General features: G+C 42.2%; 1 long non-coding RNA gene across 1 annotated transcript in view; it reads left to right on the plus strand.

Moving 5' to 3' along the window:
- Positions 1 to 12831, plus strand: part of LOC142218189 (uncharacterized) — a 136361-nt gene that overhangs the window by 24737 nt on the left and 98793 nt on the right. The gene's annotated exons all lie outside the window — the stretch shown is intronic.

Here is a 12831-nt window from a genome sequence, read left to right on the forward strand (position 1 = left end):
GCGGTTAGGCTGTATACACAACATCAGGCTCCGCACAGAGAACTAAATGATCCTGAAGTTTTTCTTTTTCTTTTGTTATGACTACTACTATCTTTTTTGTCTTCTATTCTGAGCCTTGTATGTGTGTGTTTTCTTGTATTATTATTGTATTATAGATAAATATCTATGCTTCTGTAACACACTGAATTTCCCCATGGTGGGACTATTAAAAGATTATCTTATCTTGTGTATTAGACCTCTAGATAGAGTAGGACTGGGATGCCTGGAGCCCATTAGTGGAATTGTTTCTAGGGGCTCACTGCCAGATCAGCTGTACCGACATACACAGCGCAGTTGCAGGTAATTCCAATGCCATGCTGCTCACCCGCCTTACGAAGTGCACCACTGCACTAATTAAACCCACCTCTACGCTATATATGGCTAGAGAGCAGTGCGGCTCCTGGAATTGTTAACAACAACATGGCCCATACAAGAGTCCCCCTTAAGCTGCTTTTTTTTTTTTTTTATGAAATGCAGATTGTGAGCCCCATATAGCTGCTTCAGATGAACCTCTACAAAATTTGAGAAATATTCGTGAGGTTTGGCACACCGATTAGTTTTGGTGCTTTTATTCTACATTGGGGTCGCCTCAGACCTCAGAGTATATTAATCATAGGCTCAGAGGAGGTGATGGAACATCTACACGTTACCTCACCTCTCCTGGGTACCCTTGCTTCATCCGGCTGTCTTCACTATCTTCTCCGGTCCTCTTCTGCAGGGAGATTGAGGTCACATGCCCCAGACGGCATTACTGGGGCATGTCATTGGGCTTCAGCAGTCATGGTGGGCTCACAGACGTCATTACACCGTTGTGCCCCATGTGTCTGCTGGGGCCCAATCAGAGCCACAGGCTGGAAGAGCCCTGAGGAAGATGCAAAGAACCATCAGAGTCCCAAGAGAGGTGAGTGTAAGTAGACTGGAAGAGCCCTGAAGAAGATGCCAGGAGCCATTAGTGAAGTGAGTGTAAGTCACTTGTTATATATAATCATTTTCCCTGGACCTCCGATCATTATACTCTGAGGTCTGAGGCGACAACAGTGTATAATAATAGCACTATCGGAAAGGGGCCGATATAATTCCGGCCCCTTTCCATTAACAATATGTATAGCGGTCGCGGAACCAGGCTTTAATTGATGGTGATGCAGGGCTCCAGTCATCTCCAGCAGGCCCGTAGCACTTTAGCAGTGGGCGTCCATGGGGCCCATCAGAGGATTCACCATCCCTGGTTGACCAGTCTGACCCTGCCTCCAGAGCTTAAAGAGGACCTTTCATGTCCTCTGGCACATGCAGTTTTATATACCGCTAGAAAGTCGACAGTGCACTGAATTTAGCACACTGTTGGCTTTCCCATTGTGTGCTCCGGGGCAAGAGATATCCATGCTGTTACCAATATCTTTTCACTGTCAGAAGGGCGTTCCTGACAGTCTAGCTGGGTTGTGAGGAATGCCCCTTCTAACAGTTTTGTACGTAGATAAGTACTGTCAGGGGGGCGTTCCTTTCTGCCCAGCCATGACACTGAGCTGTGAGGAACACCCCCCAGTACTAGTTTATGGGTGAGTACTGTCAGGAGTACTCACCCATAGCGATATTTAAAGTCAGATGTGCCAGGAACAGGACCTCAACTATTCAAGTTGGTCACGGGGACAGTTGTCACTGCTTTAGCCACTAATTTTAGCTGGGGAGTCTGGAGCTGCTTTTTTCATTTTTGAATCCCCTAACTTTATTGGATTTTTTTTGGCTCTCAGAGCCATATGAGGTCTTATTGTTTGTGGGACAAAGTTTTCTTCATGATGCTACCATTTATTATTCTGTATAATGTGCTAGGAAGCTGGAAAAAAATTCAGAATGGGGTGGATTTGAAGAAAATTTGCATTTGTGTGACTTTCTTATGGGCTTCATTTTTATGGCGTTCACTATGCAGCCAAAATGTACGTCACCTGTAATCGATGTATCGGTGCGATTCTGAGGATACCAAATTTATATGGTTTTATTTACATTTTAATCCCTTAACAAAAATCCATAACTTTTTTTTATACTTCTGTTTACGGAAATTCATAGGGCGTCTTTTTTTGCGGGCCAGGTGTACTTTTCAGTTTCATTTTGGAGAATTGCTATTGCTTTGATCACTTTTTATTCAAATTTTTATCAGAGGCAAAATAGTTAAAAAACAACGGTTTGGCACTTTTGAAATTCTTTCCAACTACGGCATTTACGGCATTTGGTAAAAATATTTTTATAGATTTGTAGACCAGGCGTTTTCGGACACAGGGATACTTAACCGCTTCGCGACGGCGTACTGTATATAAACGTCGACGCGGCTTGGGCTCTGTGCCACGCCGACGTTTATAAACTGATCTTTTTAAAATGGGGATTGGGTCTCCCCAAGGGTCGGGAGCTCCATGGACCCAGCGCTAATAGCTGCTGGCGTCCACGGAGACATGATCAGGACCTGATAGATTCAGGTCCCGATCATGTAGCAGCCATGTCAGGGAAAGTTTGACATGAGATGCCGCCCGCAGGTAAATGGTCCTGCGGGCGGCATCGTGAGCAGGTGTTACCTATATGTTATAGCTAACACCCTGCTCTATATTCTCCGATTGGAGCTGGTCTCTGATCACAGTTTAACCTCTTCAGTTCCGTGATCAAACCTGATCACGGAACTGAAGCAGTTCCGCAATGTTATCGGCACCCCCCGCGGCGAGATGGGGAGTGCCAATATGTAAAACATGCATCCTGGGGTCTGACCAGTGACCCCAGGCTGCCTAAGCCCCCCGTTACCTGGTTGATCCTGCTGGGTACTAAGGAAGTCAAAGCGATACCTGTTACAGACTGAGAGACACGTGGAGCCTGTGTCTCCAGCCTGTAACATTGATTCAGCAGTGAAATCATTGCTGAATCAAGTGTCCTAAAAGGGACACACAAAAAAGTGAAAATAAAGTGAAAAAAAATTAAAAATAAATAAAGTGTTTGAAAAAAAATGAATAAAGTTATAAAGCCCCCAAAATACCCTTTTGTCTATAGAAAATGAATTATATAAAAAAAAAAACCTAAAAATTAATAAAAACAATGCATATTTAGTATCGTCGTGTCCATAACAATCTGCACAATAAAACGGATACAATATTTAATGTACACAGTGAACGTTGGAGAAAAAAAATGAAAAAATCCCGCCGGTCATTTTTCGCCATCTCACCTAAGAAAATATGCTATAAAAAGTGATCAAAAATTCATATTCACCCCACAACAGTACCAATAAAAAGTACAAGTTGTCCCACATAAAATAAGCCCTCAACCAACACTGTCAACTGAAAAATAAAAATGTTACGCCTCTCAGAAGATGGCAATGCAAAAATCACTGATTTATGTCCTCAAATGTGTTTTTGTTCTGAAGAATTAGTATTGCGTAAAAAAAATATAAATGAGGTATCGCCGTAATCGTACCAACCCGCAGAATAAAGATAATATGTTACTTATGCTGTACACTGCACTCCGTAACCGTACCGACCTGCAGAATAAAGATAATACAGTCCTATGAAAAAGTTTGGGCACCCCTATTAATCTTAATCATTTTTAGTTCTAAATATTTTGTTGTTTGCAACAGCCATTTCAGTTTGATATATCTAATAACTGATGGACACAGTAATATTTCAGGATTGAAATGAAGTTTATTGTACTAACAGAAAATGTGCAATATGCATTAAACCAAAATTTGACTGGTGCAAAAGTATGGGCACCTCAACAGAAAAGTGACATTAATATTTAGTAGATCCTCCTTTTGTAAAGATAACAGCCTCTAGTCGCTTCCTGTAGCTTTAAATCAGTTCCTGGATCCTGGATGAAGGTATTTTGGATCATTCCTCTTTACAAAACAATTCCAGTTCAGTTAAGTTTGATGGTCGCCGAGCATGGACAGCCCGCTTCAAATCATCCCACAGATGTTCAATGATATTCAGGTCTGGGGACTGAGATGGCCATTCCAGAACATTGTAATTGTACCTCTGCATGAATGCCTGAGTCGATTTGGAGCGGTGTTTTGGATCATTGCCTTGCTGAAATATCCATCCCCGGCGTAACTTCAACTTCGTCACTGATTCTTGAACATTATTCTCAAGAATCTGCTGATACTGAGTGGAATCCATGCGACCCTCAACTTTAACAAGATTCCCGGTGCCGGCATTGGCCACACAGCCCCAAAGCATGATGGAACCTCCACCAAATTTTACAGTGGGTAGCAAGTGGTTTTCTTGGAATGCTGTGTTTTTTGGACGACATACATAACACATTTTTGTATGACCAAACAACTCAATCTTTGTTTCATCAGTCCACAGGACCTTCTTCCAAAATGAAGCTGGCTTATCCAAATGTGCTTTTGCATACCTCAGGCGACTCTGTTTGTGGCGTGCTTGCAGAAACGGCTTCTTTCTCATCACTCTCCCATACAGCTTCTCCTTTTGCAAAGTGCGCTGTATTGTTGACCGATGCACAGTGACACCATCTGCAGCAAGATGATGCTGCAGCTCTTTGGAGGTGGTTTGTGGATTGTCCTTGACTGTTCTCACCATTCTTATTCTCTGCCTTTCTGATATTTTTCTTGGCCTGCCACTTCTGGGCTTAACAAGAACTGTCCCTGTGGTCTTCCATTTCCTTACTATGTTCCTCACAGTGGAAACTGACAGGTTAAATCTCTGAGACAACTTTTTGTATCCTTCCCCTGAACAACTATGTTGAACAATCTTTGTTTTCAGATCACTTGAGAGCGGGCTGTCCATGCTCGGCGACCATCAAACTTAACTGAACTTGAATTGTTTTGTAAAGCGGAATGGTCCAAAATCCCTTCATCCAGGATCCAGGAACTGATTAAAAGCTACAGGAAGCGACTAGAGGCTGTTATCTTTGCAAAAGGAGGATCTACTAAATATTAATGTCACTTTTCTGTTGAGGTGCCCATACTTTTGCACTGGTCAAATTTTGGTTTAATGTATATTGCACATTTTCTGTTAGTACAATAAACCTCATTTCAATCCTGAAATATTATGTCCATCAGTTATTAGATATAGCAAACACCAAAATATTTAGAACTAAAAATGATTAAGATTAATAGGGGTGCCCAAACTTTTTCATAGGACTGTATGTTACTTATGCTGTACACTGCACGCCGTAATCGTACCGACCTGCAGAATAAAGGTCACATGTTTCATATACTGTACACCTCACACCGCAATCGTACTGACCCGCAGAATAAAGGTCACATGTTACTTATACTGTACACTGCACACCGTAATCATACCGACCTGCAGAATAAAGGTCACATGTTACATATACTGTACACCTCACGCCGCAATCGTACCGACCCGCAGAATAAAGGTCATATGTTACTTATACTGTACGCTGCACGCCGTAATTGTACCGACCTGCAGAATAAAGGTCACGTTACTTATACTGTACGCTGCATGGTGAAACATTTAAAGGGTAAAACGCAATGCCAGAATTCATCTTTTAAAATCCAGCAAAAAAAGAGTTAATAAAATGTATTCAATAAATTGTAGGCACCAAAAATGGTGTCATTACAAAACGCATCGCATCCTGGAAACAACAAGCCCTTATATGGCCACGTCACCAGAAAAATAAAGAAAATATAGCATCTAGCAATGTGAGGACAAAAACCTGCAAAATCGCCAAATTATTAGAACACAACTGGCTGCGGCAGGAAGGGAATATATAAGCTGTACGAGCGAATATCAGGGGACACCCCAGATTTACAGCTTATGAGGGAAAAGACGCCAAAAGTGACCCCCAAAGTGACTCCCCCAATCATAGGAGCTACTGGGACATAGTAGGGAATTTGGTGTTTGCAATGTCCTCCGCACAGCTTATATATTTCATCTTCACCATCCGCTGTGCAGTCACGTCCGGGATACTAATACTCACTACAGCCCCTGATAAATTCTTTGAAGGGTGCAGTTTTCAAAATGGAGTCAGTCCTTTGGGGAATCCACTTTTCTCGTACCTTACAGGCTCTACAAACATGACATGGTGTTCAGACACCAAACATCAGAATCTGTGCTTCAAAAGCCGCATCGCGCTCCTTCCCTTCTGCACCCTGCTGTGCGCCCAAACTGCAGCTTATGCCACATGTCTGACAATGGTGTAACTTATTATCCATAAATGAATACGAAGCTGATTGTGATAGGTGAAAATGACCATTTTTTCCAGGAATACGTCATTTCCGTGCGTAATATGTTGTGCCCGCCTTGTATCAGAAATGAACGCTCTAAAAGCTGTTGTGTCCGGGATACCCGCTTAACAGTTTTTGGAGTGACATAAGTCGGGCACAACATGTTGCGGACTGAAATGGAAAATCAATGGGAAAATTTCATTTTTAACTTCTCATTATCAGCTGCAATTTCATTTCTGGAAACTAAATAAATGCAACACTAAAGGGTTAAAAATGCTCGCTACGCCACGTGATAAATGGGGTGACGTCTGCAGATTCCACTTTATTGGCAATTCAGGGGCTTTGCGAAAGTGGCATGGTGTCCTAAAACCAAACTGTGCTCCAAAAACCAAAATAGCGCTTCTATGCCCAAACAGCCATTTCTACCCACATATGGCATTACGTATGTTATCTGGGGCACACCAGTGTCATACATGTGGGCATACAGTGCCATTTGGGTACACAGCAGGGCGCAGATGTGAAGGAGCGATATATGATTTTGGAGTGCAGATTTAGATTCTTTGTTTTTGGACACCATGTGACATTTGCAGAGACTCTAAAAAATGCCCCTACAAAATGGGGCCACTTATTGGGGAATTCCAGTTTACTGGCACCTCAAGGGCTCTACAAAAACAACATGGTGGCCAGAAAGTCCCTCTAAATCTGTACCCTAAAAGCTAAAAAGCACAGAACTCCTTCCCTTCTGAGCCCTGCTGTGTGCCCAAGCAGCAGTTTACACCCGCATATATAATTTTTTGACCCACGGGATGGCCCACTTAATAGTTTTAGGAGTGCAGGTCTCTGACAACACAAAGTGGGTGCAACGTATTGGGCACTGAAATGGCATATTTCATTCAAAATTTCAATTTTCATTTTGTACATTAATTTTTGGGAAGCATTTTAGACTCAAAATGATAATACCCCTTGATACATTCCTTGACAGGTGTAGTTTCTAAAATGGGGTCACATTTGAGGGGTTTCCACTGTATTGATACTTTAGGGGCTCTGCAAATGCGACATGGCACCTGAAAACTATTCCAGCAACTTCTGCCCTACAAAAGCCAAATAGCGCTCTTTTCATTCTGAGCCCCACCATGTACCCATACAGCAGATTATGACCACATATGATGTATTGCCGTCTTCCGGAGCAATTGCTTAACAAACTGTGGGGGGCTTTTTCTCCTTTAACCCCTTGTGAAAATGAAAACTTTGGAGATAAAGGGACATTTTAGTAATTTTTAACCTACATATTACAAGGTTAGTAAAATCTGTGAAACGGCTATAGGGTCAAAATGCTCACTTTACCCCTCAATGAATACCTTAAGGGGTCTAGTTTATAAAATGGGGTCATTTATGGGGGGTTTTCAATTGTTTTGGTAACTCAAATCTTGTTTTAATGTGCAATGGGCCTAAAATATCTGCAAGCAAAATTTGTGTCTTGAAACCCAGTTGGTGCTCCCTTCTTTTTTGGGCCCTACCATGTGTCTGTACATAAGATTAAGGCCACAAAGTGTACATTTTTGAACACAGGAGAAACGGGGTTATCTATTTTGGGATGCTTTTCTTCATTTCCATGCATTATGAGGCAAAAAAACTGCCTTTAAAATGACACTTTTGTGTAAAAAATATGATTTTTTTTTGTTTGACGCTAATTTTTTCAAAACCTATGGGGTCAAAATACTCCCTATACCCCTCAATGAATACCTCAAGGGGTCTAATTTCTAAAATAGGGTCACAATTTGGAGGTTTCTACTGTTTGGGCACCTTAAGGGCTCTGCAAATGGGACATGGTGCCTGATAATGATTCCCGCAAAATCTGGCCTCCAAAACCCAATTAGCGCTCTTTCCATTCTGACCGCTGCCATGTGCCGTTTATCAGTATACCAGAACATATGGGGTATTGTTGCATTCAGTAGAAATTGTGTAGCAATATGTGGGTTGCAATTTCTCCTTTAACCCCTTTTAAAGATGAAAAATTGGGGGCTAAAGTGACATTATATTAGAAAAAAAATAATTAAAAATTTTCATGTCTCAACGGGGTGACTGGCTGGAGTATGGGTTTGAGATTTAGGAGATGTTGCAAATCCAGGCCTATACTACTGCCCAGGTTTTGTTGGGTGACCCAAGTATTCAGCTATTAAAGAGCTGAGGCTACTCAAGGAAAGTGGGTGTAGCCATCTCTTGCATGCGAAAGCTGTTGAACACACTGCCCAGTGTGTCTGTAGGAGAAAGCCCGCAGACTCTAGACTTTTATGAGGTCTCCCTGGTCTCCACCCAATTTCGGCTGAAAAGTCCTCTTTGCTGGAGGATGTTAAGATTTTAAGTGGAATGTAGGAGTCTTGTACGGAACTGGGCAGGTTCAGGGGCACAAAGCTTCTATCAAAACAACCAAACAGCCTAGGGAGCAAGCATTGCTACAGTTTTACTCATTACATACCACTCGTAGCTCCCCAAACTCCCTGCTCTTCCTTGCTCTGAAAAGAGTCACGGTGACCAGGAAGCTGCTAGCAGTAAGCAATAATGAAATCTGTAGCACTGTGTGTTTCTGGGGCTCCACCACCAGACACGGCAGACATATAGTGCCAGTGGCTATATACTGTGTGGAGGAAAAAGGAGGTTATTAAACTAGAGGGGCTAGAGGCGCTTTTATTCTTTTGGATAACAAAAGGGGGTCATTATATTGGGGCAGAAGGGGCAAGTATACTTTAAGGGGACATTAAGGGTGCCATTACACTCGTATGCTGCAGATTCAACATCAGCTAAACCGCTGTCATGCAGGTCTTATCCACAGTCTTCACCTTTCGCAGTGCAAAGGCTGAATATACAGAAGGCCTACAGCAACATCAGCAAGCTAATTTCAGGCGATTGTTTGTTTTGTTTTTTTTGCGGCAGCTTTTAGAGGGACACACTTCTGCTGCATGAGTTGTGCTGCAAAGAGGCCCACACAAAATTGGAGCCAACCCTGCTTGTAGGGCAGCTGTCTCATTGCAGTAAGATGTATCGGAGCTGGTGCAAGAATGCCCCTTAAGTACCAAAAAAACTGAATATTTTTAAAAACACTTTTTCTTCAAATTAACAAATCCTGTTGCAATAAGAAAGGTATGTCTGTAATGCTGTTAAGGTGACTTATGAGCCACTATATTTATTTGATATATGATTTGGGAGCTGGTAGATTTTCTTTAGGTGATTAAAGAGATTATACAGGGAGAAATATTGATAACAAAAAAACTGTAGCCACAGAGCAGTGACTCCAATTCTCTTGCTCGGCCCATGTTGTCGATGTTGTAAGATGACATTACCGACTACATTTTCAGACAATTACAGGCCTTAGCTATATTTGGTGATGTCACCCTACAGTGCTGGCAACTTGAGGAGAATTTGAGCCACCGATTGCACAGATGGAGGAATGAATATAGCTGCTTTTTTATGTTAGCTCTATCCCAAAAAGTCTGTAGTTTATCTACAGATAAACTGTAAGCAGATTTCATATAAAAACAAGCAGATTTTTCCTTCAACAATTTGAATCCAATATGGGTATACAGTTTAGTAATTATGGAAATTTCTAATGTACTTTTTAAATGAGAAATAATTAAAATGCATAGTTTTTTGAATAAATGCAGTAAGGAAAAAAAAATCTATTTAGCAAGGATCTCTTTGTTTATCAGAACATTTTATTGTGGCAAAAATGCAATAATAGGAGGCAATATGAGAATCTGTCAGCTTCAAAATCCCTTCCATACCAATATTAGGGCTGCGTAGAGGCCTCTTTTAGGGGTAGAAACATACCTGTAATGGATGAATATATTGAATCATTGAATATATTCAATGAAGCGATTCAAAGAAAATGACCTTTCTAGGCCGGGGCCCCATGGGACGTAAACACCGCGATTTGCCCACAGAGAGGACGCTGCGGGAAAAATCGTGGCGTTTTACAGTGCAAGCAAAGGGGATGGGCTTTGCAAATCACAGCATGTCAATTATATCTTTCCCGTAGATATAATGGGAAGAGAACTTTCTCTTCAAAGCGCTGCGGAAAGAACCGCAATGCGATCACGCAGCGGTTCTTCCCGCAGCGCTTTATCACTGCGTTTACGGCCCGTGGGGCCTTAGCCTTACAGAAGAATATCTGCCTGCAAGCATATTGGAAGTGGACCTTGCGTATATCTTTCAAGTCAGGCCTACTCCTGATCAATAATTTTTTAGTTTTTTCATGTATTGTTTTTTGGCCACAAAATTAAATTCTTGTTCCTATTAACTCCTTATAGATAGAGCCAACTCCTAAAAAGAGATAAACAAGACTGGACAGAGTTTTGGTCCCTCATCTTTATAAATACTATATAGCTGCACGGCTCTCTCTGTTCAGCGCTATCCATAGGGAATGCGACTAAGCCCAATGGGTCAAGTTGTAATCTACTCTAGTGGCGCCGACTTCCCTACAGGCGCTTTTATGGACCCCCGCTCCATTTCACGCATTCCTCCCAGCTGCTGCTAAAGTAACTGACTAAATGTTGCAATTAGGGAGGAGGGTCCGTTTTCACTATGAATTGCAAAGTCCTATCTTCCCGTTCATACCAATATTCAATAACTATCTTTTTCCTCCTGGCCTTTCACCTAAAGTTTTTGTTTGGTGGAGACACACCTGATTTCACTGTTTGCATGACTTTCTCTGCAAGTGGTGTTTCTTCACCAAGGCATACTTTACTAGTATATTTTCCCTGCTTCCTCCTGAGGCTTTGCGGACTGCCCAGGTACTCCATTTCTTATGGTCCCTCACACCACTCAATCCTGAGGTATCCCCCTCTAGCTTCAAAAGACTATGCAAATTCAGGGCAGTAGATAGAGGCTCACTTTCATTTGTATATAGTTTGCTTACCCCCCCACACACACACACCGGCAATAAGCTTGACTTTATGGTGGCCTGGGAGCGAGTCCTGGATAGTACCCTGTCCCCTGCCTAATTGGTCGACTGTTACACATCAATTAATAGAGGTAGTTGGCAGGCCACCCTCATGGAGTCCTCCCTAAAAGTACTTCATAAGAAGTATTTGATTCCCCATTGACTCTATGGCTTTTGCTCCTTTGCTTTAGGGGCTTTAATGCTCCGGGTACTACACTCCATGTGTGGTGGACCTGCCCTCATGCCCAGCGTTATAAGTTAGCTATCCATAGGATTTTGCAACAACTTTTTGGACAGTCATTCCCATTTCAGATCCCCTTATTTCTTCTCAATCTTAAGCCCCCTAACCTGAAATTTGCCCAATTTAAATTACTCCAATTTATATTACTAAATGCCCAGCTCCATATTGCTTCCAACTGGAGGAAGCCTTTTCTCTCAGTGGCCGCAGTCGTGAGACAGGTTGATACCATTATGCGAAGATCAATTTCACCATTTTTGATACCCTCCCCATCTTCGATAAGGTATTGGGTCCACAGATATCATATTCCAAGTCTCCCATAGTTTCCAGCTATAACCGTGTGCCTGGATTGAGCTTCCACTCCCCCTACCCCCCTCCCTTAGGCAGGCCCTTACCTCTGACTTTCTGCTGCGCTTCTGTGTTGTGGCCTACTCTTTCCTCCTTCTCCTCTTTTATTTTCCCAATCCAAGGGTGCATGCACACTACGTAACGCCGGGCGTGTATGAGAGCCGTACACGCCGGCGTTACAGCAGGGCTGCTGAACACTTCCCATTCACTTTAATGGGAGCGCTCGTAAACGCCGCTGTTACGAGTGCTCCCATTGAAGTGAATGGGAAGTGTTCGGCAGTCTGCTGTAATGCCGGCGTGTACGGCTCTCATACACGCCCGGCGTTACTCAGTGTGCATGCACCCCAAGGTTGATTTATATAATTTTTTAATTTCTTTTTTTATCCTGTTTCTTCCTGGTATTTTATATATTCTACCTTAAAGGGGTTGTCCCATCTCAAGGATCCTATTCTAGATTATGTAAATTGAAGACTTTTCCTAAATATATTGCTTTAGAAATTCTGCTTTCTTTGCATGCAAAGTGACCTTGTTCCTTCCATTGTTTACTAGTCGTTGCTATAACCACGTACCTGAGAGATAGTACAAGTGACATCACTTACTGTCGGTAGGACAATCTGTTCAACTAATTGCAGTTTGCTGATAAAGTCGAGTCTGTTATCTCTCAAAGTAAACACAAAGATAACACAAAGTCCTTTCTGTACAAGCATCAGCATATTATCTAATCTGCAGAAGAATTGAGTGTCCCGTTCAGCAGGGGATGGTGTGGAAGGAGGAGAAATACAGGAAGCGAGAAGAAGACACAGCAGGTAGCCTGGCTGAAACACTGAGATGGGAAAACCCCTTTAATCTACGTGATGATGGATTTATTTCATATTGTTATCACTTTGCACTGAAACTGCATTTTGTTTATTCCACTGTTTACTATGCTTCATTTGTTTTGTTCCCTCCTGTTGCCCTAACTCAATAAATACCTCTGAAACTGAAAGCACTGAGCTTAACACAACAATATATATCTGCAAACAGACACAACAATCTTAATAATGTGAAAATCCTTAACACTGGGTAGATGTCAGCAGCAGGAACCACCTCGCCTTT

This window comes from Leptodactylus fuscus, chromosome 9 (assembly GCF_031893055.1).
Source record: "Leptodactylus fuscus isolate aLepFus1 chromosome 9, aLepFus1.hap2, whole genome shotgun sequence".
Taxonomy (NCBI): domain Eukaryota; kingdom Metazoa; phylum Chordata; class Amphibia; order Anura; family Leptodactylidae; genus Leptodactylus; species Leptodactylus fuscus.